General features: G+C 44.7%; 1 protein-coding gene and 1 long non-coding RNA gene across 4 annotated transcripts in view; one reads left to right on the top strand and one right to left on the bottom strand.

The window, feature by feature from the left end:
- Positions 1 to 23,542, top strand: part of nectin1b (nectin cell adhesion molecule 1b) — a 419,153-nt gene that overhangs the window by 175,277 nt on the left and 220,334 nt on the right. The window lies entirely within an intron of this gene.
- Positions 7,079 to 11,733, bottom strand: LOC127908941 (uncharacterized). Of its 2 annotated transcripts, none has more exons than XR_008069131.1 (3): positions 11,673 to 11,733; positions 9,964 to 10,211; positions 7,079 to 7,207 (listed from the first exon to the last, which is right to left on the bottom strand). It is a non-coding gene; the product is annotated as an uncharacterized LOC127908941 (long non-coding RNA). The 2 variants fall into 2 exon arrangements; XR_008069132.1 differs by lacking the exon at positions 11,673 to 11,733 and adding an exon at positions 10,367 to 10,428.

Raw genomic sequence — 23,542 nt, forward strand, 5'->3', positions numbered from 1 at the left:
AATGTTTCAATTCCTCATCCCTCTCACCATACAATGTTTCAATTCCTCATCCCTCTCCACCATACAATGTTTCAATTCCTCATCCCTCTCAACCATACAATGTTTCAATTCCTCATCCCTCTCCACCATACAATGTTTCAATTCCTCATCCCTCTCCACCATACAATGTTTCAATTCCTCATCCCTCTCCACATACAATGTTTCAATTCCTCATCCCTCTCAACCATACAATGTTTCAATTCCTCATCCCTCTCCACCATACAATGTTTCAATTCCTCATCCCTCTCCACCATACAATGTTTCAATTCCTCATCCCTCTCCACCATACAATGTTTCAATTCCTCATCCCTCTCAACCATACAATGTTTCAATTCCTCATCCCTCTCCACCATACAATGTTTCAATTCCTCATCCCTCTCAACCATACAATGTTTCAATTCCTCATCCCTCTCCACCATACAATGTTTCAATTCCTCATCCCTCTCCACCATACAATGTTTCAATTCCTCATCCCTCTCCACCATACAATGTTTCAATTCCTCATCCCTCTCCACCATACAATGTTTCAATTCCTCATCCCTCTCAACCATACAATGTTTCAATTCCTCATCCCTCTCCACCATACAATGTTTCAATTCCTCATCCCTCTCAACCATACAATGTTTCAATTCCTCATCCCTCTCAACCATACAATGTTTCAATTCCTCATCCCTCTCCACCATACAATGTTTCAATTCCTCATCAATCCAAGGGGATTTGACCGTTTTTACAGTCATTTTCTGAATGGGTGCTTATTAGTAACTGGAATACGTAGTTTCATAAATGTGTCAAGTGCAAAGTCTGTTTGCTCCTCATTATACACCACAGACCAGCAGTGTCTGGTTGCTCCTCATTACACACCACAGACCAGCAGCGTCTGGTTGCTCCTCATTACACACCACAGACCAGCAGCGTCTGGTTGCTCCTCATTACACACCACAGACCAGCAGCGTCTGGTTGCTCCTCATTATACACCACAGACCAGCAGCGTCTGGTTGCTCCTCATTACACACCACAGACCAGCAGCGTCTGTTTGCTCCTCATTATACACCACAGACCAGCAGCGTCTGGTTGCTCCTCATTACACACCACAGACCAGCAGCATCTGGTTGCTCCTCATTACACACCACAGACCAGCAGCGTCTGTTTGCTCCTCATTATACACCACAGACCAGTAGCGTCTGGTTGCTCCTCATTACACACCACAGACCAGCAGCATCTGGTTGCTCCTCATTACACACCACAGACCAGCAGCGTCTGTTTGCTCCTCATTATACACCACAGACCAGTAGCGTCTGGTTGCTCCTCATTACACACCACAGACCAGCAGCGTCTGGTTGCTCCTCATTACACACCACAGACCAGCAGCGTCTGTTTGCTCCTCATTATACACCACAGACCAGTAGCGTCTGGTTGCTCCTCATTACACACCACAGACCAGCAGCGTCTGGTTGCTCCTCATTACACACCACAGACCAGCAGCGTCTGGTTGCTCCTCATTACACACCACAGACCAGCAGCGTCTGGTTGCTCCTCATTATACACAACAGGCCAGCAGCGTCTGGTTGCTCCTCATTACACACCACAGACCATCATCGTCTGGTTGCTCCTCATTACACACCACAGACCAGCAGCGTCTGGTTGCTCCTCATTACACACCACAGACCAGCAGCGTCTGGTTGCTCCTCATTACACACCACAGACCAGCAGCCTCTGGTTGCTCCTCATTATACACCACAGACCAGCAAATATTATTTACATCGTCAACGGAGGAATTACTACAAAACCTATTGTATGACCTCTTATACACTATATTAGGCCCAGCCTGTCCTCTTATACACTATATTAGGCCCAGCCTGTCCTCTTATACACTATATTAGGCCCAGCCTGACCTCTTATACACTATATTAGGCCCAGCCTGACCTCTTATACACTATATTAGCCCCAGCCTGTCCTCTTATACACTATATTGCCCAGCCTGACCTCTTATACACTATATTAGGCCCAGCCTGACCTCTTAACACTATATTAGGCCCAGCCTGACCTCTTATACACTATATTAGACCCAGCCTGTCCTCTAAAACACTATATTAGGCCCAGCCTGACCTCTTATACACTATATTAGGCCCAGCCTGACCTCTTATACACTATATTAGGCCCAGCCTGACCTCTTATACACTATATTAGGCCCAGCCTGACCTCTTATACACTATATTAGGCCCAGCCTGTCCTCTTATACACTATATTAGGCCCAGCCTGACCTCTTATACACTACAAGAGCCTGGTCCTCTTATACACTATATTAGGCCCAGCCTGACCTCTTATACACTATATTAGGCCCAGTGACCTCTTTACACAGAGGGAAGAGGCCCAGGACCTCTTATACAGATTAGGCCCTGCCTGACCTCTTATACACTATAGAGGCCCAGCCTGACCTCTTATACACTATATTAGGCCCTGCCTGACCTCTTATACACTATATTAGGCCCAGCCTGTCCTCTTATACACTATATTAGGCCCAGCCTGACCTCTTATACACTATTAGGCCCAGCCTGACCTCTTATACACTATATTAGGCCCAGCCTGACCTCTTATACACTATATTAGGCCCAGCCTGTCCTCTTATACACTATATTAGGCCCAGCCTGTCCTCTTAAACACTATATTAGGCCCAGCCTCTCCTCTTATACACTATATTAGGCCCAGCCTGACCTCTTTTACACTATATTAGGCCCAGCCTCTCCTCTTGACACTTTATTAGACCCATCCTGACCTCCTATACACTATATTAGGCCCAGCCTGTCCTCTTATACACTATATTAGGCCCAGCCTGTCCTCTTATACACTATATTAGGCCCAGCCTGACCTCTTAAACACTATATTAGGCCCAGCCTGACCTCTTATACACTATATTAGGCCCAGCCTGACCTCTTATACACTATATTAGGCCCAGCCTGACCTCTTATACACTATATTAGGCCCAGCCTGACCTCTTATACACTATATTAGGCCCAGATTGGACCTCTTATACACTATATTAGGCCCAGCCTGACCTCTTATACACTATATTAGGCCCTGCCTGACCTCTTATACACTATATTAGGCCCAGCCTGACCTCTTATACACTATATTAGACCCAGCCTGACCTCTTATACACTATATTAGGCCCAGCCTGACCTCTTATTCACTATATTAGGCCCAGCCTGACCTCTTATACACTATATTAGGCCCAGCCTGACCTCTTATTCACTATATTAGGCCCAGCCTGACCTCTTATTCACTATATTAGGCCCAGCCTGACCTCTTATACACTATATTAGGCCCAGCCTGACCTCTTATACACTATATTAGACCCAGCCTGTCCTCTAAAACACTTATTAGGCCCAGCCTGACCTCTTATACACTATATTAGGCCCAGCCTGACCTCTTATACACTATATTAGGCCCAGCCTGACCTCTTATACACTATATTAGGCCCAGCCTGACCTCTTATACACTATATTAGGCCCAGCCTGTCCTCTTATACACTATATTAGGGCCCAGCCTGACCTCTTATACACTACATTCGGCCCAGCCTGTCCTCTTATACACTATATTAGGCCCAGCCTGACCTCTTATACACTATATTAGGCCCAGCCTGACCTCTTCTACACTATATTAGGCCCAGCCTGACCTCTTATACACTATATTAGGCCCAGCCTGACCTCTTATACACTATATTAGGCCCAGCCTGACCTCTTATACACTATATTAGGCCCAGCCTGACCTCTTATACACTATATTAGGCCCAGCCTGTCCTCTTATACACTATATTAGGCCCAGCCTGACCTCTTATACACTATTAGGCCCAGCCTGACCTCTTATACACTATATTAGGCCCAGCCTGACCTCTTATACACTATATTAGGCCCAGCCTGTCCTCTTATACACTATATTAGGCCCAGCCTGACCTCTTATACACTATATTAGGCCCAGCATGTCCTCTTATACACTATATTAGGCCCAGCCTGACCTCTTATACACTATATTAGGCCCAGCCTGTCCTCTTAAACACTATAGGCCCAGCCTCTCCTCTTATACACTATATTAGGCCCAGCCTGACCTCTTTTACACTATATTAGGCCCAGCCTCTCCTCTTATACACTTTATTAGACCCATCCTGACCTCCTATACACTATATTAGGCCCAGCCTGTCCTCTTATACACTATATTAGGCCCAGCCTGTCCTCTTATACACTATATTAGGCCCAGCCTGACCTCTTATACACTATGTTAGGCCCAGCCTGACCTCTTATACACTATATTAGGCCCAGCCTGACCTCTTATACACTATATTAGGCCCAGCCTGACCTCTTATACACTATATTAGGCCCAGCCTGACCTCTTATACACTATATTAGGCCCAGCCTGACCTCTTATACACTATATTAGGCCCAGCATGTCCTCTTATACACTATATTAGGCCCAGCCTGACCTCTTATACACTATATTAGGCCCAGCCTGTCCTCTTAAACACTATATTAGGCCCAGCCTCTCCTCTTATACACTATATTAGGCCCAGCCTGACCTCTTTTACACTATATTAGGCCCAGCCTCTCCTCTTATACACTTTATTAGACCCATCCTGACCTCCTATACACTATATTAGGCCCAGCCTGTCCTCTTATACACTATATTAGGCCCAGCCTGTCCTCTTATACACTAATTAGGCCCAGCCTGACCTCTTATACACTATATTAGGCCCAGCCTGACCTCTTATACACTATATTAGGCCCAGCCTGACCTCTTATACACTATATTAGGCCCAGCCTGACCTCTTATACACTATATTAGGCCCAGCCTGACCTCTTATACACTATATTAGGCCCAGCCTGACCTCTTATACACTATATTAGGCCCAGCCTGACCTCTTATACACTATATTAAGCCCAGCCTGACCTCTTATACACTATATTAGGCCCAGCCTGACCTCTTATACACTATATTAGACCCAGCCTGTCCTCTAAAACACTATATTAGGCCCAGCCTGACCTCTTATACACTATATTAGCCCAGCCTGACCTCTTATACACTATATTAGGCCCAGCCTGACCTCTTCTACACTATATTAGGCCCAGCCTGACCTCTTATACACTATATTAGGCCCAGCCTGACCTCTTATACACTATATTAGGCCCTGCCTGACCTCTTATACACTATATTAGGCCCAGCCTGACCTCTTATACACTATATTAGGCCCTGCCTGACCTCTTATACACTATATTAGGCCCAGCCTGTCCTCTTATACACTATATTAGGCCCAGCCTGACCTCTTATACACTATTAGGCCCAGCCTGACCTCTTATACACTATATTAGGCCCAGCCTGACCTCTTATACACTATATTAGGCCCAGCCTGTCCTCTTATACACTATATTAGGCCCAGCCTGACCTCTTATACACTATATTAGGCCCAGCATGTCCTCTTATACACTATATTAGGCCCAGCCTGACCTCTTATACACTATATTAGGCCCAGCCTGTCCTCTTAAACACTATATTAGGCCCAGCCTCTCCTCTTATACACTATATTAGGCCCAGCCTGACCTCTTTTACACTATATTAGGCCCAGCCTCTCCTCTTATACACTTTATTAGACCCATCCTGACCTCCTATACACTATATTAGGCCCAGCCTGTCCTCTTATACACTATATTAGGCCCAGCCTGTCCTCTTATACACTATATTAGGCCCAGCCTGACCTCTTAAACACTATATTAGGCCCAGCCTGACCTCTTATACACTATATTAGGCCCAGCCTGACCTCTTATACACTATATTAGGCCCAGCCTGACCTCTTATACACTATATTAGGCCCAGCCTGACCTCTTATACACTATATTAGGCCCAGCCTGACCTCTTATACACTATATTAGGCCCAGCCTGACCTCTTATACACTATATTAGGCCCAGCCTGACCTCTTATACACTATATTAGGCCCAGCCTGACCTCTTATACACTATATTAGACCCAGCCTGACCTCTTATACACTATATTAGGCCCAGCCTGACCTCTTATACACTATATTAGGCCCAGCCTGACCTCTTATACACTATATTAGGCCCAGCCTGACCTCTTATACACTATATTAGGCCCAGCCTGACCTCTTATACACTATATTAGGCCCAGCCTGACCTCTTATACACTATATTAGGCCCAGCCTGACCTCTTATACACTATATTAGGACCCAGCCTGTCCTCTAAAACACTATATTAGGCCCAGCCTGACCTCTTATACACTATATTAGGCCCAGCCTGACCTCTTATACACTATATTAGGCCCAGCCTGACCTCTTATACACTATATTAGGCCCAGCCTGACCTCTTATACACTATATTAGGCCCAGCCTGTCCTCTTATACACTATATTAGGCCCAGCCTGACCTCTTATACACTATATTAGGCCCAGCCTGTCCTCTTATACACTATATTAGGCCCAGCCTGACCTCTTATACACTATATTAGGCCCAGCCTGACCTCTTGTACACTATATTAGGCCCAGCCTGACCTCTTATACACTATATTAGGCCCAGCCTGACCTCTTATACACTATATTAGGCCCAGCCTGACCTCTTATTCACTATATTAGACCCTGCCTGACCTCTTATACACTATATTAGGCCCAGCCTGTCCTCTTATACACTATATTAGGCCCAGCCTGACCTCTTATACACTATATTAGGCCCAGCCTGACCTCTTATACACTATATTAGGCCCAGCCTGACCTCTTATACACTATATTAGGCCCAGCCTGTCCTCTTATACACTATATTAGGCCCAGCCTGACCTCTTATACACTATATTAGGCCCAGCCTGTCCTCTTATACACTATATTAGGCCCAGCCTGACCTCTTATACACTATATTAGGCCCAGCCTGTCCTCTTAAACACTATATTAGGCCCAGCCTCTCCTCTTATACACTATATTAGGCCCAGCCTGACCTCTTTTACACTATATTAGGCCCAGCCTCTCCTCTTATACACTTTATTAGACCCATCCTGACCTCTTATACACTATATTAGGCCCAGCCTGTCCTCTTATACACTATATTAGGCCCAGCCTGTCCTCTTATACACTATATTAGGCCCAGCCTGACCTCTTATACACTATATTAGGCCCAGCCTGACCTCTTATACACTATATTAGGCCCAGCCTGACCTCTTATACACTATATTAGGCCCAGCCTGACCTCTTATACACTATATTAGGCCCAGCCTGACCTCTTATACACTATATTAGGCCCAGCCTGACCTCTTATACACTATATTAGGCCCAGCATGTCCTCTTATACACTATATTAGGCCCAGCCTGACCTCTTATACACTATATTAGGCCCAGCCTGTCCTCTTAAACACTATATTAGGCCCAGCCTCTCCTCTTATACACTATATTAGGCCCAGCCTGACCTCTTTACACTATATTAGGCCCAGCCTCTCCTCTTATACACTTTATTAGACCCATCCTGACCTCCTATACACTATATTAGGCCCAGCCTGTCCTCTTATACACTATATTAGGCCCAGCCTGTCCTCTTATACACTATATTAGGCCCAGCCTGACCTCTTATACACTATATTAGGCCCAGCCTGACCTCTTATACACTATATTAGGCCCAGCCTGACCTCTTATACACTATATTAGGCCCAGCCTGACCTCTTATACACTATATTAGGCCCAGCCTGACCTCTTATACACTATATTAGGCCCAGCCTGACCTCTTATACACTATATTAGGCCCAGCCTGACCTCTTATACACTATATTAGGCCCTGCCTGACCTCTTATACACTATATTAGGCCCAGCCTGACCTCTTATACACTATATTAGACCCAGCCTGACCTCTTATACACTATATTAGGCCCAGCCTGACCTCTTATTCACTATATTAGGCCCAGCCTGACCTCTTATACACTATATTAGGCCCAGCCTGACCTCTTATTCACTATATTAGGCCCAGCCTGACCTCTTATTCACTATATTAGGCCCAGCCTGACCTCTTATTCACTATATTAGGCCCAGCCTGACCTCTTATACACTATATTAGGCCCAGCCTGACCTCTTATACACTATATTAGACCCAGCCTGTCCTCTAAAACACTATATTAGGCCCAGCCTGACCTCTTATACACTATATTAGGCCCAGCCTGACCTCTTATACACTATATTAGGCCCAGCCTGACCTCTTATACACTATATTAGGCCCAGCCTGACCTCTTATACACTATATTAGGCCCAGCCTGTCCTCTTATACACTATATTAGGCCCAGCCTGACCTCTTATACACTACTTTCGGCCCAGCCTGTCCTCTTATACACTATATTAGGCCCAGCCTGACCTCTTATACACTATATTAGGCCCAGCCTGACCTCTTCTACACTATATTAGGCCCAGCCTGACCTCTTATACACTATATTAGGCCCTGCCTGACCTCTTATACACTATATTAGGCCCAGCCTGACCTCTTATACACTATATTAGGCCCTGCCTGACCTCTTATACACTATATTAGGCCCAGCCTGTCCTCTTATACACTATATTAGGCCCAGCCTGACCTCTTATACACTATTAGGCCCAGCCTGACCTCTTATACACTATATTAGGCCCAGCCTGACCTCTTATACACTATATTAGGCCCAGCCTGTCCTCTTATACACTATATTAGGCCCAGCCTGACCTCTTATACACTATATTAGGCCCAGCCTGTCCTCTTAAACACTATATTAGGCCCAGCCTGACCTCTTAAACACTATATTAGGCCCAGCCTGTCCTCTTAAACACTATATTAGGCCCAGCCTGTCCTCTTAAACACTATATTAGGCCCAGCCTGACCTCTTTTACACTATATTAGGCCCAGCCTCTCCTCTTATACACTTTATTAGACCCATCCTGACCTCCTATACACTATATTAGGCCCAGCCTGTCCTCTTATACACTATATTAGGCCCAGCCTGTCCTCTTATACACTATATTAGGCCCAGCCTGACCTCTTATACACTATATTAGGCCCAGCCTGACCTCTTATACACTATATTAGGCCCAGCCTGACCTCTTATACACTATATTAGGCCCAGCCTGACCTCTTATACACTATATTAGGCCCAGCCTGACCTCTTATACACTATATTAGGCCCAGCCTGACCTCTTATACACTATATTAGGCCCAGCCTGACCTCTTATACACTATATTAGGCCCTGCCTGACCTCTTATACACTATATTAGGCCCAGCCTGACCTCTTATACACTATATTAGACCCAGCCTGACCTCTTATACACTATATTAGGCCCAGCCTGACCTCTTATTCACTATATTAGGCCCAGCCTGACCTCTTATACACTATATTAGGCCCAGCCTGACCTCTTATTCACTATATTAGGCCCAGCCTGACCTCTTATTCACTATATTAGGCCCAGCCTGACCTCTTATACACTATATTAGGCCCAGCCTGACCTCTTATTCACTATATTAGGACCAGCCTGTCCTCTTATACACTATATTAGGCCCAGCCTGACCTCTTATACACTATATTAGGCCCAGCCTGACCTCTTATACACTATATTAGGCCCAGCCTGACCTCTTATTCACTATATTAGGCCCAGCCTGACCTCTTATTCACTATATTAGGTCCAGCCTGTCCTCTTATACACTATATTAGGCCCAGCCTGACCTCTTATACACTATATTAGGCCCAGCCTGTCCTCTTATACACTATATTAGGCCCAGCCTGAGCTCTTATACACTATATTAGGCCCAGCCTGACCTCTTATACACTATATTAGGCCCAGCCTGTCCTCTTATACACTATATTAGGCCCAGCCTGACCTCTTATACACTATATTAGGCCCAGCCTGTCCTCTTATACACTATATTAGGCCCAGCCTGACCTCTTATACACTATATTAGGCCCAGCCTGTCCTCTTATACACTATATTAGGCCCAGCCTGTCCTCTTATACACTATATTAGGCCCAGCCTGTCCTCTTATACACTATATTAGGCCCAGCCTGACCTCTTATACACTATATTAGGCCCAGCCTGACCTCTTATACACTATATTAGGCCCAGCCTGTCCTCTTATACACTATATTAGGCCCAGCCTGTCCTCTTATACACTATATTAGGCCCAGCCTGTCCTCTTATACACTATATTAGGCCCAGCCTGACCTCTTATACACTATATTAGGCCCAGCCTGACCTCTTATACACTATATTAGGCCCAGCCTGACCTCTTATACACTATATTAGGCCCAGCCTGACCTCTTATACACTATATTAGGCCCAGCCTGACCTCTTATACACTATATTAGGCCCAGCCTGACCTCTTATACACTATATTAGGCCCTGCCTGACCTCTTATACACTATATTAGGCCCAGCCTGACCTCTTATACACTATATTAGACCCAGCCTGACCTCTTATACACTATATTAGGCCCAGCCTGACCTCTTATTCACTATATTAGGCCCAGCCTGACCTCTTATACACTATATTAGGCCCAGCCTGACCTCTTATTCACTATATTAGGCCCAGCCTGACCTCTTATTCACTATATTAGGCCCAGCCTGACCTCTTATACACTATATTAGGCCCAGCCTGACCTCTTATTCACTATATTAGGACCAGCCTGTCCTCTTATACACTATATTAGGCCCAGCCTGACCTCTTATACACTATATTAGGCCCAGCCTGACCTCTTATACACTATATTAGGCCCAGCCTGACCTCTTATACAGTATATTAGGCCCCGCCTGACCTCTTATACACTATATTAGGCCCAGCCTGACCTCTTATACTCTATATTAGGCCCAGCCTGACCTCTTATACACTATATTAGGCCCAGCCTGACCTCTTATACACTATATTAGGCCCAGCCTGACCTCTTATACACTATATTAGGCCCAGCCTGACCTCTTATACAGTATATTAGGCCCCGCCTGACCTCTTATACACTATATTAGGCCCCGCCTGACCTCTTATACACTATATTAGGCCCAGCCTGACCTCTTATACTCTATATTAGGCCCAGCCTGACCTCTTATACACTATATTAGGCCCAGCCCGACCTCTTATACACTATATTAGGCCCAGCCTGACCTCTTATACACTATATTAGGCCCAGCCTGACCTCTTATACACTATATTAGACCCAGCCTGACCTCTTATACACTATATTAGGCCCAGCCTGTCCTCCTCTTATACACTATATTAGGCCCAGCCTGACCTCTTATACACTATATTAGGCCCAGCCTGACCTCTTATACAGTATATTAGGCCCCAGCCTGACCTCTTATACACTATATTAGGCCCAGCCTGTCCTCTTATACACTATATTAGGCCCAGCCTGACCTCTTATTACACTATATTAGGCCCAGCCTGACCTCTATTCACTATATTAGACCCAGCCTGACCTCTTATACACTATATTAGGCCCAGCCTGACCTCTTATTCACTATATTAGGCCCAGCCTGTCCTCTTATACACTATATTAGGCCCAGCCTGACCTCTTATACACTATATTAGGCCCAGCCTGACCTCTTATACTCTATATTAGGCCCAGCCTGACCTCTTATACACTATATTAGGCCCAGCCTGACCTCTTATACACTATATTAGGCCCAGCCTGTCCTCTTATACACTATATTAGGCCCAGCCTTTGGAACTTTGGTTTTCCTAGATATGGATAGTATATTGTGATCACTACATCTATGGATTTGGATACTGCTTTAAAGTACATTTCTGCAACATTAGTAAAGATGTGATCAATACATATTGATGATGTCATTCCTGTGCTGTTTGTAACTACCCTGGTAGGTTGACTGATAACCTGAACCACGTTGCAGACACTGGTTACAGTTTGAAGCTTTTCCTTGAGTGGGCAGCTTGATGAAGGCCAGTCAATATTTAAATCACCCAGAAAGTATACCTCTGTTGATATCACACACATTATCCAGATACTGATTGTTAGCGCTTGGAGGTCTATAGCAGGTTCCCACCAGAATGGGCTTTAGGTGAGGCAGATTAACCTGTAGCCATATGACTTCAACAGTATTTAACATGAGATCCTCTCTAATATTTACAGGAATGTGGTTCTGAATATAAACAGCAACACCTCCACCATTGGCATTTCTGTATTTTCTGTAGATGTTATAGCCATGTATTGCTACCATTGTATAATGAAAGGTATTATCTAAGTGAGTTTCAGAGATAGTCAGACTAAGTTATTAATTTCATGAACCTTAGGTTTCTTAGGCTACATATGTTAACATGGGATACTTTTTGAGCACTTTTCTGGGATGCTTGATTGTTTTCATTGCTTTACAGCTCAGCAGAAGTAGATATGCTCATGTTATTTAGGTATGTTAGTGCAGGGTGAGCTGCACACAGTGGACTTCCTACTAGGACACACCACCTCAGTGGTCTTCCTACTAGGAGACACCACCTCAGTGGTCTTCCTACTAGGAGACACCACCTCAGTGGTCTTCCTACTAGGACACACCACCTCAGTGGTCTTCCTACTAGGAGACACCACCTCAGTGGTCTTCCTACTAGGAGACACCACCTCAGTGGTCTTCCTACTAGGAGACACCACCTCAGTGGTCTTCCTACTAGGAGACACCACCTCAGTGTTAACAGTGGTCTTCCTATAGGACACACCACCTCAGTGTTAACAGTGGTCTTCCTATAGGACACACCTCCTCAGTGTTAACAGTGGTCTTCCTATAGGACACACCTCCTCAGTGTTAACAGTGGTCTTCCTACTAGGACACACCTCCTCAGTGTTAACAGTGGTCTTCCTACTAGGACACACCACCTCAGTGTTAACAGTGGTCTTCCTATAGGACACACCTCCTCAGTGTTAACAGTGGTCTTCCTACTAGGACACACCTCCTCAGTGTTAACAGTGGTCTTCCTACTAGGACACACCACCTCAGTGTTAACAGTGGTCTTCCTACTAGGACACACCTCCTCAGTGTTAACAGTGGTCCTCCTATAGGACACACCTCCTCAGTGTTAACAGTGGTCTTCCTACTAGGACACACCACCTCAGTGTTAACAGTGGTCTTCCTACTAGGACACACCTCCTCAGTGTTAACAGTGGTCCTCCTATAGGACACACCTCCTCAGTGTTAACAGTGGTCTTCCTACTAGGACACACCACCTCAGTGTTAACAGTGGTCTTCCTACTAGGACACACCTCCTCAGTGTTAACAGTGGTCTTCCTACTAGGACACACCTCCTCAGTGTTAACAGTGGTCTTCCTATAGGACACACCACCTCAGTGTTAACAGTGGTCTTCCTACTAGGACACACCTCCTCAGTGTTAACAGTGGTCTTCCTACTAGGACACACCTCCTCAGTGTTAACAGTGGTCTTCCTACTAGGACACACCTCCTCAGTGTTAACAGTGGTCTTCCTATAGGACACACCTCCTCAGTGTTAACAGTGGTCTTCCTATAGGACACACCACCTCAGTGTTAACAGTGGTCTTCCTACTAGGACACACCTCCTCAGTGTTAACAGTGGTCTTCCTACTAGGACACACCTCCTCAGTGTTAACAGTGGTCTTCCTACTAGGACACACCTCCTCAGTGTTAACAGTGGTCTTCCTATAGGACACACCTCCTCAGTGTTAACAGTGGTCTTCCTACTAGGACACACCACCTCAGTGTTAACAGTGGTCTTCCTACTAGGACACACCTCCAGTGTTAACAGTGGTCTTCCTACTAGGACACACCTCCTCAGTGTTAACAGTGGTCTTCCTATAGGACACACCTCCTCAGTGTTAACAGTGGTCTTCCTACTAGGACACACCACCTCAGTGTTAACAGTGGTCTTCCTACTAGGACACACCTCCTCAGTGGTCTTCTTCCTACTAGGACACACCTCCTCAGTGTTAACAGTGGTCTTCCTACTAGGGACACCTCCTCAGTGTTAACAGTGGTCTTCCTATAGGACACACCACCTCAGTGTTAACAGTGGTCTTCCAACTAGGACACACCACCTCAGTGTTAACAGTGGTCTTCCTACTAGGACACCACCTCAGTGTTAACAGTGGTCTTTCTATAGGACACACCTCCTCAGTGTTAACAGTGGTCTTCCTACTAGGACACCACCTCAGTGTTAACAGTGGTCTTCCTATAGGACACACCTCCTCAGTGTTAACAGTGGTCTTCCTACTAGGACACCACCTCAGTGTTAACAGTGGTCTTCCTATAGGACACACCTCCTCAGTGTTAACAGTGGTCTTCCTACTAGGACACACCACCTCAGTGTTAACAGTGGTCTTCCTACTAGGACACACCACCTCAGTGTTAACAGTGGTCTTCCTACTAGGACACACCACCTCAGTGTTAACAGTGGTCTTCCTACTGGGACACACCACCTCAGTGTTAACAGTGGTCTTCCTACTAGGACACACCTCCTCAGTGTTAACAGTGGTCTTCCTATAGGATACACCACCTCAGTGTTAACAGTGGTCTTCCTATAGGATACATCGCCTCAGTGTTAACAGTGGTCTTCCTATAGGACACACCACCTCAGTGTTAACAGTGGTCTTCCTATAGGACACACCACCTCAGTGTTAACAGTGGTCTTCCTATAGGACACACCGCCTCAGTGTTAACAGTGGTCTTCCTACTAGGACACACCACCTCAGTGTTAACAGTGGTCTTCCTACTAGGACACACCTCCTCAGTGTTAACAGTGGTCTTCCTACTAGGACACACCTCCTCAGTGTTAACAGTGGTCTTCCTACTAGGACACACCTCCTCAGTGTTAACAGTGGTCTTCCTATAGGACACATGCCTACCCATATAGCATGCATGTATCCTACCCATATAGCATGCATGTAGCCTACCCATATAGCATGCATGTAGCCTCCCCATATAGCATCCATGTATCCTACCCATATAGCATGCATGTAGCCTACCCATATAGCATGCATGTAGCCTACCCATATAGCATGCATGTAGCCTACCCATATAGCATGCATGTAGCCTACCCATATAGCATGCATGTAGCCTACCCATATAGCATCCATGTATCCTACCCATATAGCATGCATGTAGCCTACCCATATAGCATGCATGTAGCCTACCCATATAGCATGCATGTAGCCTACCCATATAGCATGCATGTAGCCTACCCATATAGCATGCATGTAGCCTAATGGACATCAGGGGAAGAGAGAGAGAAAGAGATAGGACGGTTGAGATAGAGAGAGAGATATGAGGAGAGAGATGGAGAGGGATAGTGGTTGGGAGAGAGAGATAGTGGTGGGGAGAGAGAGATAGTGGTGGGGAGAGAGAGACAGTGGTGGGGAGAGAGAGATAGTGGTGCGAGGAGAGAGATAGTGGTGGGTAGACAGTGGTGGGGAGAGAGAGACAGTGGTGGGGAGAGAGAGATAGTGGTGGGGGGAGAGAGATAGTGGTGGGGAGAGAGAGATAGTGGTGGGGAGAGAGATAGTGGTGGGGAGAGAGAGATAGTGGTGGGGAGAGAGAGACAGTGGTGGGGAGAGAGAGACAGTGGTAGTGGGAGAGAGAGATAGTGGTGGGGAGAGAGATAGTGGTGGGGAGAGAGAGATAGTGGTGGGGAGAGAGATAGTGGTGGGGAGAGAGAGATAGTGGTGGGAGAGAGAGATAGTGGTGGGGAGAGAGAGACAGTGGTGGGGAGAGAGAGACAGTGGTGGGGAGAGAGACAGTGGTGGGGAGAGAGAGACAGTGGTGGGGAGAGAGAGACAGTGGTGGGGAGAGAGAGACAGTGGTGGGGAGAGAGAGATAGTGGTGGGGAGAGAGAGACAGTGGTGGGGAGAGAGAGAGTGGTGGGGAGAGAGATAGTGGTGGGGAGAGAGAGACAGTTGTGGGAGAGAGAGACAGTGGTGGGGGAGAGAGATAGTGGTGGGGAGAGAGAGATAGTGGTGGGGGGAGAGACAGTGGTGGGGGGAGAGAGAGATAGTGGTGGGGAGAGAGAGACAGTTGTGGGGAGAGAGAGAGTGGTGGGGGAGAGAGAGACAGTGGTGGGGGGGAGAGAGAGATAGTGGTGGGGGAGAGAGATAGTGGTGGGGGGAGAGAGATAGTGGTGGGGAGAGAGAGATAGTGGTGGGGGAGAGAGAGACAGTGGTGGGAGAGAGAGAGATAGTGGTGGGGAGAGAGAGACAGTGGTGGGGGAGAGAGAGATAGTGGTGGGGGAGAGAGATAGTGGTGGGGAGAGAGAGATAGTGGTGGGGAGAGAGAGATAGTGGTGGGGAGAGAGATAGTGGTGGGGAGATAGAGATAGTGGTGGGGAGAGAGAGATAGTGTTGGGGAGAGAGATAGTGGTGGGGAGAGAGAGATAGTGGTGGGGAGAGAGAGATAGTGGTGGGGAGAGAGAGATAGTGGTGGGGAGAGAGAGATAGTGGTGGGGAGAGAGAGATAGTGGTGGGGAGAGAGATAGTGGTGGGGAGAGAGATAGTGGTGGGGAGAGAGAGATAGTGGTGGGGAGAGAGAGATAGTGGTGGGGAGAGAGATAGTGGTGGGGAGAGAGAGATAGTGGTGGGGAGAGAGAGATAGTGGTGGGGAGAGAGAGATAGTGGTGGGGAGAGAGAGATAGTGGTGGGGAGAGAGAGATAGTGGTGGGGAGAGAGAGATAGTGGTGGGGAGAGAGATAGTGGTGGGGAGAGAGAGATAGTGGTGGGGGGAGAGAGAGTGGGGGGAGAGAGAGATAGTGGTGGGGAGAGAGAGTGGTGGGGGAGAGAGATAGTGGTGGGGGAGAGAGAGATAGTGGTGGGGAGAGAGAGATAGTGGTGGGGAGAGAGATAGTGGTGGGGAGAGAGAGATAGTGGTGGGGAGAGAGAGATAGTGGTGGGTAGAGAGAGATAGTGGTGGGGGAGAGAGATAGTGGTGAGAGGAGTGGAGAGAGAGATAGTGGTGGGGAGAGAGAGACAGTGGTGGGGAGAGAGATAGTGGTGGGGAGAGAGAGATAGTGGTGGGGGGAGAGAGAGATAGTGGTGGGATAGTGGTGGGGAGAGAGAGATAGTGGTGGGGAGAGAGAGATAGTGGTGGGGAGAGAGAGATAGTGGTGGGGAGAGAGAGGGAGAGAGAGAGATAGTGGTGGGGAGAGAGAGATAGTGGTGGGGAGATATGTTGAATATATTGTTTGGGGTGGCGTTGTAGTCGGCTTAAAGTGTATTTTGAAGAATTTCTACATTTTTGTCAGTTGAGAATTTAATCCTCTATGGGTGTTGGTTTGCAGGGTACAGCAGTATTGTTCAGGCTTGAGGTTGGACTGTAACAATGAGTTATGAGGCATACAGTGAAACTTCTATTATTTTCAAAGCTGGATGTGCTTGCTGCTTGACCGTAGATAATGATAATAAAGCCTTTGTCTCTCCCTCCCCCCGCCCCTCCTGTCCCTCCCTCCTTCCCTCCTGTCCCTCCATCCCTCCTTCCTCCCTCTGTCCCTCCCTCATGTCCCTCCTCCCCCCATGCTGTGCTTCTGTCCCTCCCTCCTGTCCCTCCTACCTCCCTGCTGTCCCTCCTCTCCCCCTCCTGTCCCTCCTCTGTCCCTCCTGTCCCTCCTCTCCTTTCTTCCTCCCTCCTGTCCCTCCCTCCTTCCCTAATGTCCCTCCATCCCTCCTTCCTCCCATCATGTCCCTCCCTCCCTCTGTTCCTCCTCCCCCCATGCTATACCTCCTCCCCCCATGCTGTCCCTCCTCTCCCCCTGCTGTCCCTTCCTGCTGTCCCTCCTCTCCTCCTCTCCCCCTGCTGTCCCTACTCTCCCTCCCCTACTGTGCCTAGTGTTCAGCATGCCACTGTCATTGTCTGATGTCTGTCTGTGGCACAAGACCATCCTGTTCCTGTTAGACAAGACCATCCTGTTCCTGTTAGACAAGACCATCCTGTTCCTGTTAGAGTAGGCCATCCTGTTCCTGTTAGACTAGGCCATCCTGTTCCTGTTACACTAGGCCATCCTGTTCCTGTTAGACAAGGCCATCCTGTTCCTGTTAGACAAGGCCATCATGTTCCTGTTAGACAAGACCATCCTGTTCCTGTTAGACAAGGCCATCCTGTTCCTGTTAGACAAGGCCATCCTGTTGCTGTTAGACAAGACCATCCTGTTCCTGTTAGACAAGGCCATCCTGTTCCTGTTAGACAAGGCCATCCTGTTCCTGTTAGACAAGGCCATCCTGTTCCTGTTAGACAAGGCCATCATGTTCCTGTTAGACAAGGCCATCCTGTTCCTGTTAGACAAGGCCATCCTGTTCCTGTTAGACAAGGCCATCCTGTTCCTGTTAGACAAGGCCATCCTGTTCCTGTTAGACAAGGCCATCCTGTTGCTGTTAGACAAGACCATCCTGTTCCTGTTAGACAAGGCCATCCTGTTCCTGTTAGACAAGACCATCCTGTTCCTGTTAGACAAGACGATCCTGTGCCTGTTAGATAAAACCACCCTGTTCCTGTTAGACAAGGCCATCATGTTCCTTATAGACTAGGCCATCCTGTTCCTGTTAGACAAGGCCATCCTGTTCCTGTTAGACAAGGCCATCCTGTTCCTGTTAGACAAGGCCACCATGCTCCTGTTAGACAAGACCATCCTGTTCCTGTTAGACAAGGCCATCCTGTTCCTGTTCCTGTTAAACAATGCCATCCTGTTCCTGTTAGACAAGGCCATCATGCTCCTGTTAGACTAGACCATCCTGTTCCTGTTAGACAAGCTGTTTGTCTAGACACCAACGCCTACCTGTACCTGTGTCTAAAAATACCTTCCAAATGGCACCCTAATCCCTATAAAGTGCAGGATGCCATCCAAATGCCACCCTAATCCCTTTATAGTGCAGTATCATTATGCAGTATCGTTATGCAGTATCATTGTGCAGTAGTATCGTTATGCAGTATAGTTATGCAGTAGTATCGTTATGCAGTAATATTGTTATGCAGTATAGTTATGCAGTATCATTATGCATTATCATTATTCAGTAGTATCGTTATGCAGTAGTATCATTATGCAGTAGCATTATGCAGTATTATTGTTATACAGTAGTATTGTTATGCAGTACTGTTATGCAGTACTGTTATGCAGTATCGTTATGCAGTATAGTTATGCAGTAGTATCGTTATGCAGTAGTATCGTTATGCAGTATAGTTATGCAGTAGTATCATTATGCAGTATCGTTATGCAGTAGTATCGTTATGCAGTAGTATCGTTATGCAGTAGTATCGTTATGCAGTAGTATCGTTATGCAGTAGTATCATTATGCAGTATCGTTATGCAGTAGTATCATTATGCAGTAGTATCGTTATGCAGTAGTATCATTATGCAGTAGTATCGTTATGCAGTAGTATCATTATGCAGTATCGTTATGCAGTAGTATCATTATGCAGTATCGTGATGCAGTAGTATCATTATGCACTAGTATCATTATGCAGTATCGTTATGCAGTAGTACCGTGATGCAGTAGTATCGTTATGCACTAGTATCATTATGCAGTATCGTTATGCAGTAGTATCGTTATGCAGTAGTATCGTTATGCAGTAGTATCATTGTGCAGTATTGTTATGCAGTAGTATCGTGATGCTGTAGTATCATTATATTGTATCATTATGCAGTATCGTTATGCAGTATCATTATGCAGTATCGTTATGCAGTATCGTTATGCAGTAGTATCATTATGCAGTATCGTTATGCAGTATCATTATGCAGTATCGTTATGCAGTATCATTATGCAGTAGTATCATTATGCAGTATTGTTATGCAGTAGTATCGTTATGCACTAGTATCATTATGCAGTAGTATCATTATATTGTATCATTATGCAGTATCGTTATGCAGTAGTATCATTATGCAGTAGTATCATTATGCAGTAGTATCGTTATGCAGTAGTATCGTTATGCAGTAGTATCGTTATGCAGTATCGTTATGCAGTATCATTATGCAGTATCGTTATGCAGTATCGTTATGCAGTATCGTTATGCAGTATCATTATGCAGTATCGTTATGCAGTATCATTATGCAGTATCATTATGCAGTATTGTTATGCAGTATCGTTATGCAGTATCATTATGCAGTATCATTATGCAGTAGTATCATTATGCAGTATCGTTATGCAGTATCGTTATGCAGTATCATTATGCAGTATCATTATGCAGTATCGTTATGCAGTATCGTTATGCAGTATCGTTATGCAGTATCGTTATGCAGTATCATTATGCAGTATCATTATGCAGTATCGTTATGCAGTATCGTTATGCAGTATCGTTATGCAGTATCGTTATGCAGTATCGTTATGCAGTATCGTTATGCAGTATCGTTATGCAGTATCATTATGCAGTATCGTTATGCAGTATCATTATGCAGTATCATTATGCAGTAGTATCATTATGCAGTATCATTATGCAGTATCGTTATGCAGTATCGTTATGCAGTATCATTATGCAGTATCGTTATGCAGTATCGTTATGCAGTATCATTATGCAGTATCGTTATGCAGTATCATTATGCAGTATCATTATGCAGTATCATTATGCAGTATCGTTATGCAGTTGTATCGTTATGCAGTATCATTATGCAGTATCATTATGCAGTATCGTTATGCAGTATCATTATGCAGTATCATTATGCAGTATTGTTATGCAGTATCGTTATGCAGTAGTATCATTATGCAGTATCGTTATGCAGTATCGTTATGCAGTATCATTATGCAGTATCGTTATGCAGTTGTATCATTATGCAGTATCATTATGCAGTATCGTTATGCAGTAGTATCATTATGCAGTATCGTTATGCAGTATCATTATGCAGTATCATTATGCAGTATCATTATGCAGTATCGTTATGCAGTATCATTATGCAGTATCATTATGCTGTATCGTTATAATATAATAATATAATAATATATGCCATTTAGCAGACACTTTTATCCAAAGCGACTTACAGTCATGTGTGCATACATTCTACGTATGGGTGGTCCCAGAATCAACCCACTACCCTGGCGTTACAAGCGCCATGCTCTACCAACTGTGCTACAGAAGGACCAGTAATCAGTAATCAGTATGCAGTATCATTATGCACTGTCGTTATGCAGTATCATTATGCACTGTCGTTATGCAGTATCGTTATGCAGTATCGTTATGCAGTATCATTATGCAGTAGTATTGTTATGCAGTATCATTATGCAGTATCGTTATGCAGTATCATTATGCAGTATCATTATGCAGTATCGTTATGCAGTATCATTATGCAGTATCGTTATGCAGTATCATTATGCAGTTATCATTATGCAGTATCATTATGCAGTATCATTATGCAGTATCATTATGCAGTATCATTATGCAGTATCGTTATGCAGTATCGTTATGCAGTATCGTTATGCAGTATCATTATGCAGTATCATTATGCAGTATCGTTATGCAGTATCGTTATGCAGTATCGTTATGCAGTATCGTTATGCAGTATCGTTATGCAGTATCGTTATTCAGTATCATTATGCAGTATCGTTATGCAGTTGTATCGTTATGCAGTTGTATCGTTATGCAGTATCATTATGCAGTATCATTATGCAGTATCGTTATGCAGTATCGTTATGCAGTATCATTATGCAGTATCATTATGCAGTTGTATCGTTATGCACTAATCATTATGCAGTATCATTATGCAGTATCATTATGCAGTATCGTTATGCACTAATCATTATGCAGTATCATTATGCAGTATCGTTATGCAGTATCGTTATGCACTAATCATTATGCAGTATCATTATGCAGTATCGTTATGCAGTATCGTTATGCAGTATCATTATGCAGTATCGTTATGCACTAATCATTATGCAGTATCATTATGCAGTATCGTTATGCAGTATCGTTATGCAGTATCATTATGCAGTATCGTTATGCACTAATCGTTATGCAGTATCGTTATGCAGTATCGTTATGCAGTATCGTTATGCAGTATCATTATGCACTGTCGTTATGCAGTATCATTATGCAGTATCGTTATGCAGTATCATTATGCAGTATCGTTATGCAGTATCGTTATGCAGTATCGTTATGCAGAATCATTATGCAGTATCGTTATGCAGTTGTATCGTTCTGCAGTATTGTTATGCAGTATCATTATGCAGTATCATTATGCAGTATCATTATGCAGTATCGTTATGCAGTATCATTATGCAGTATCATTATGCAGTATCATTATGCAGTTGTATCGTTATGCAGTATCGTTATGCAGTATCATTATGCAGTAGTATTGTTATGCAGTATCATTATGCAGTTGTATCGTTATGCAGTATCGTTATGCAGTATCATTATGCAGTTGTATCGTTATGCAGTATCGTTATGCAGTATCATTATGCAGTATCGTTATGCAGTATCATTATGCAGTATCGTTATGCAGTATCGTTATGCAGTATCATTATGCAGTATCATTATGCAGTATCATTATGCAGTATCGTTATGCAGTATCGTTATGCAGTATCATTATGCAGTATCGTTATGCAGTTGTATCATTATGCAGTATCGTTATGCAGTATCATTATGCAGTATCATTATGCACTGTCGTTATGCAGTATCATTATGCAGTATCGTTATGCAGTATCATTATGCAGTATCGTTATGCAGTATCGTTATGCAGTATCATTATGCAGTATCATTATGCACTGTCGTTATGCAGTATCATTATGCAGTATCGTTATGCAGTATCGTTATGCAGTATCATTATGCAGTATCGTTATGCACTATCATTATGCAGTATCATTATGCAGTATCGTTATGCAGTATCGTTATGCAGTATCATTATGCAGTATCGTTATGCACTAATCATTATGCAGTATCGTTATGCAGTATCGTTATGCAGTTGTATCATTATGCAGTATCGTTATGCAGTATCATTATGCACTGTCGTTATGCAGTATCATTATGCAGTATCGTTATGCAGTATCATTATGCAGTTGTATCGTTATGCAGTATCGTTATGCAGTATCGTTATGCAGTAATCGTTATGCAGTATCATTATGCAGTATCGTTATGCAGTATCATTATGCAGTATCATTATGCAGTATCATTATGCAGTATCATTATGCAGTATCGTTATGCAGTATCGTTATGCAGTATCATTATGCAGTATCATTATGCAGTATCATTATGCAGTATCGTTATGCAGTATCGTTATGCAGTATCGTTATGCAGTATCGTTATGCAGTATCATTATGCAGTATCATTATGCAGTATCGTTATGCAGTATCATTATGCAGTATCATTATGCAGTATCGTTATGCAGTATCGTTATGCAGTATCGTTATGCAGTATCATTATGCGGTATCATTATGCAGTATCATTATGCAGTATCGTTATGCAGTATCATTATGCAGTATCATTATGCAGTATCATTATGCATTATGCAGTATCATTATGCAGTATCATTATGCAGTATCGTTATGCAGTATCGTTATGCAGTATCATTATGCTGTATCGTTATGCAGTATCATTATGCACTG

The sequence above is a fragment of the Oncorhynchus keta genome, chromosome 18 (genome assembly GCF_023373465.1).
Source record: "Oncorhynchus keta strain PuntledgeMale-10-30-2019 chromosome 18, Oket_V2, whole genome shotgun sequence".
NCBI lineage: Eukaryota > Metazoa > Chordata > Actinopteri > Salmoniformes > Salmonidae > Oncorhynchus > Oncorhynchus keta.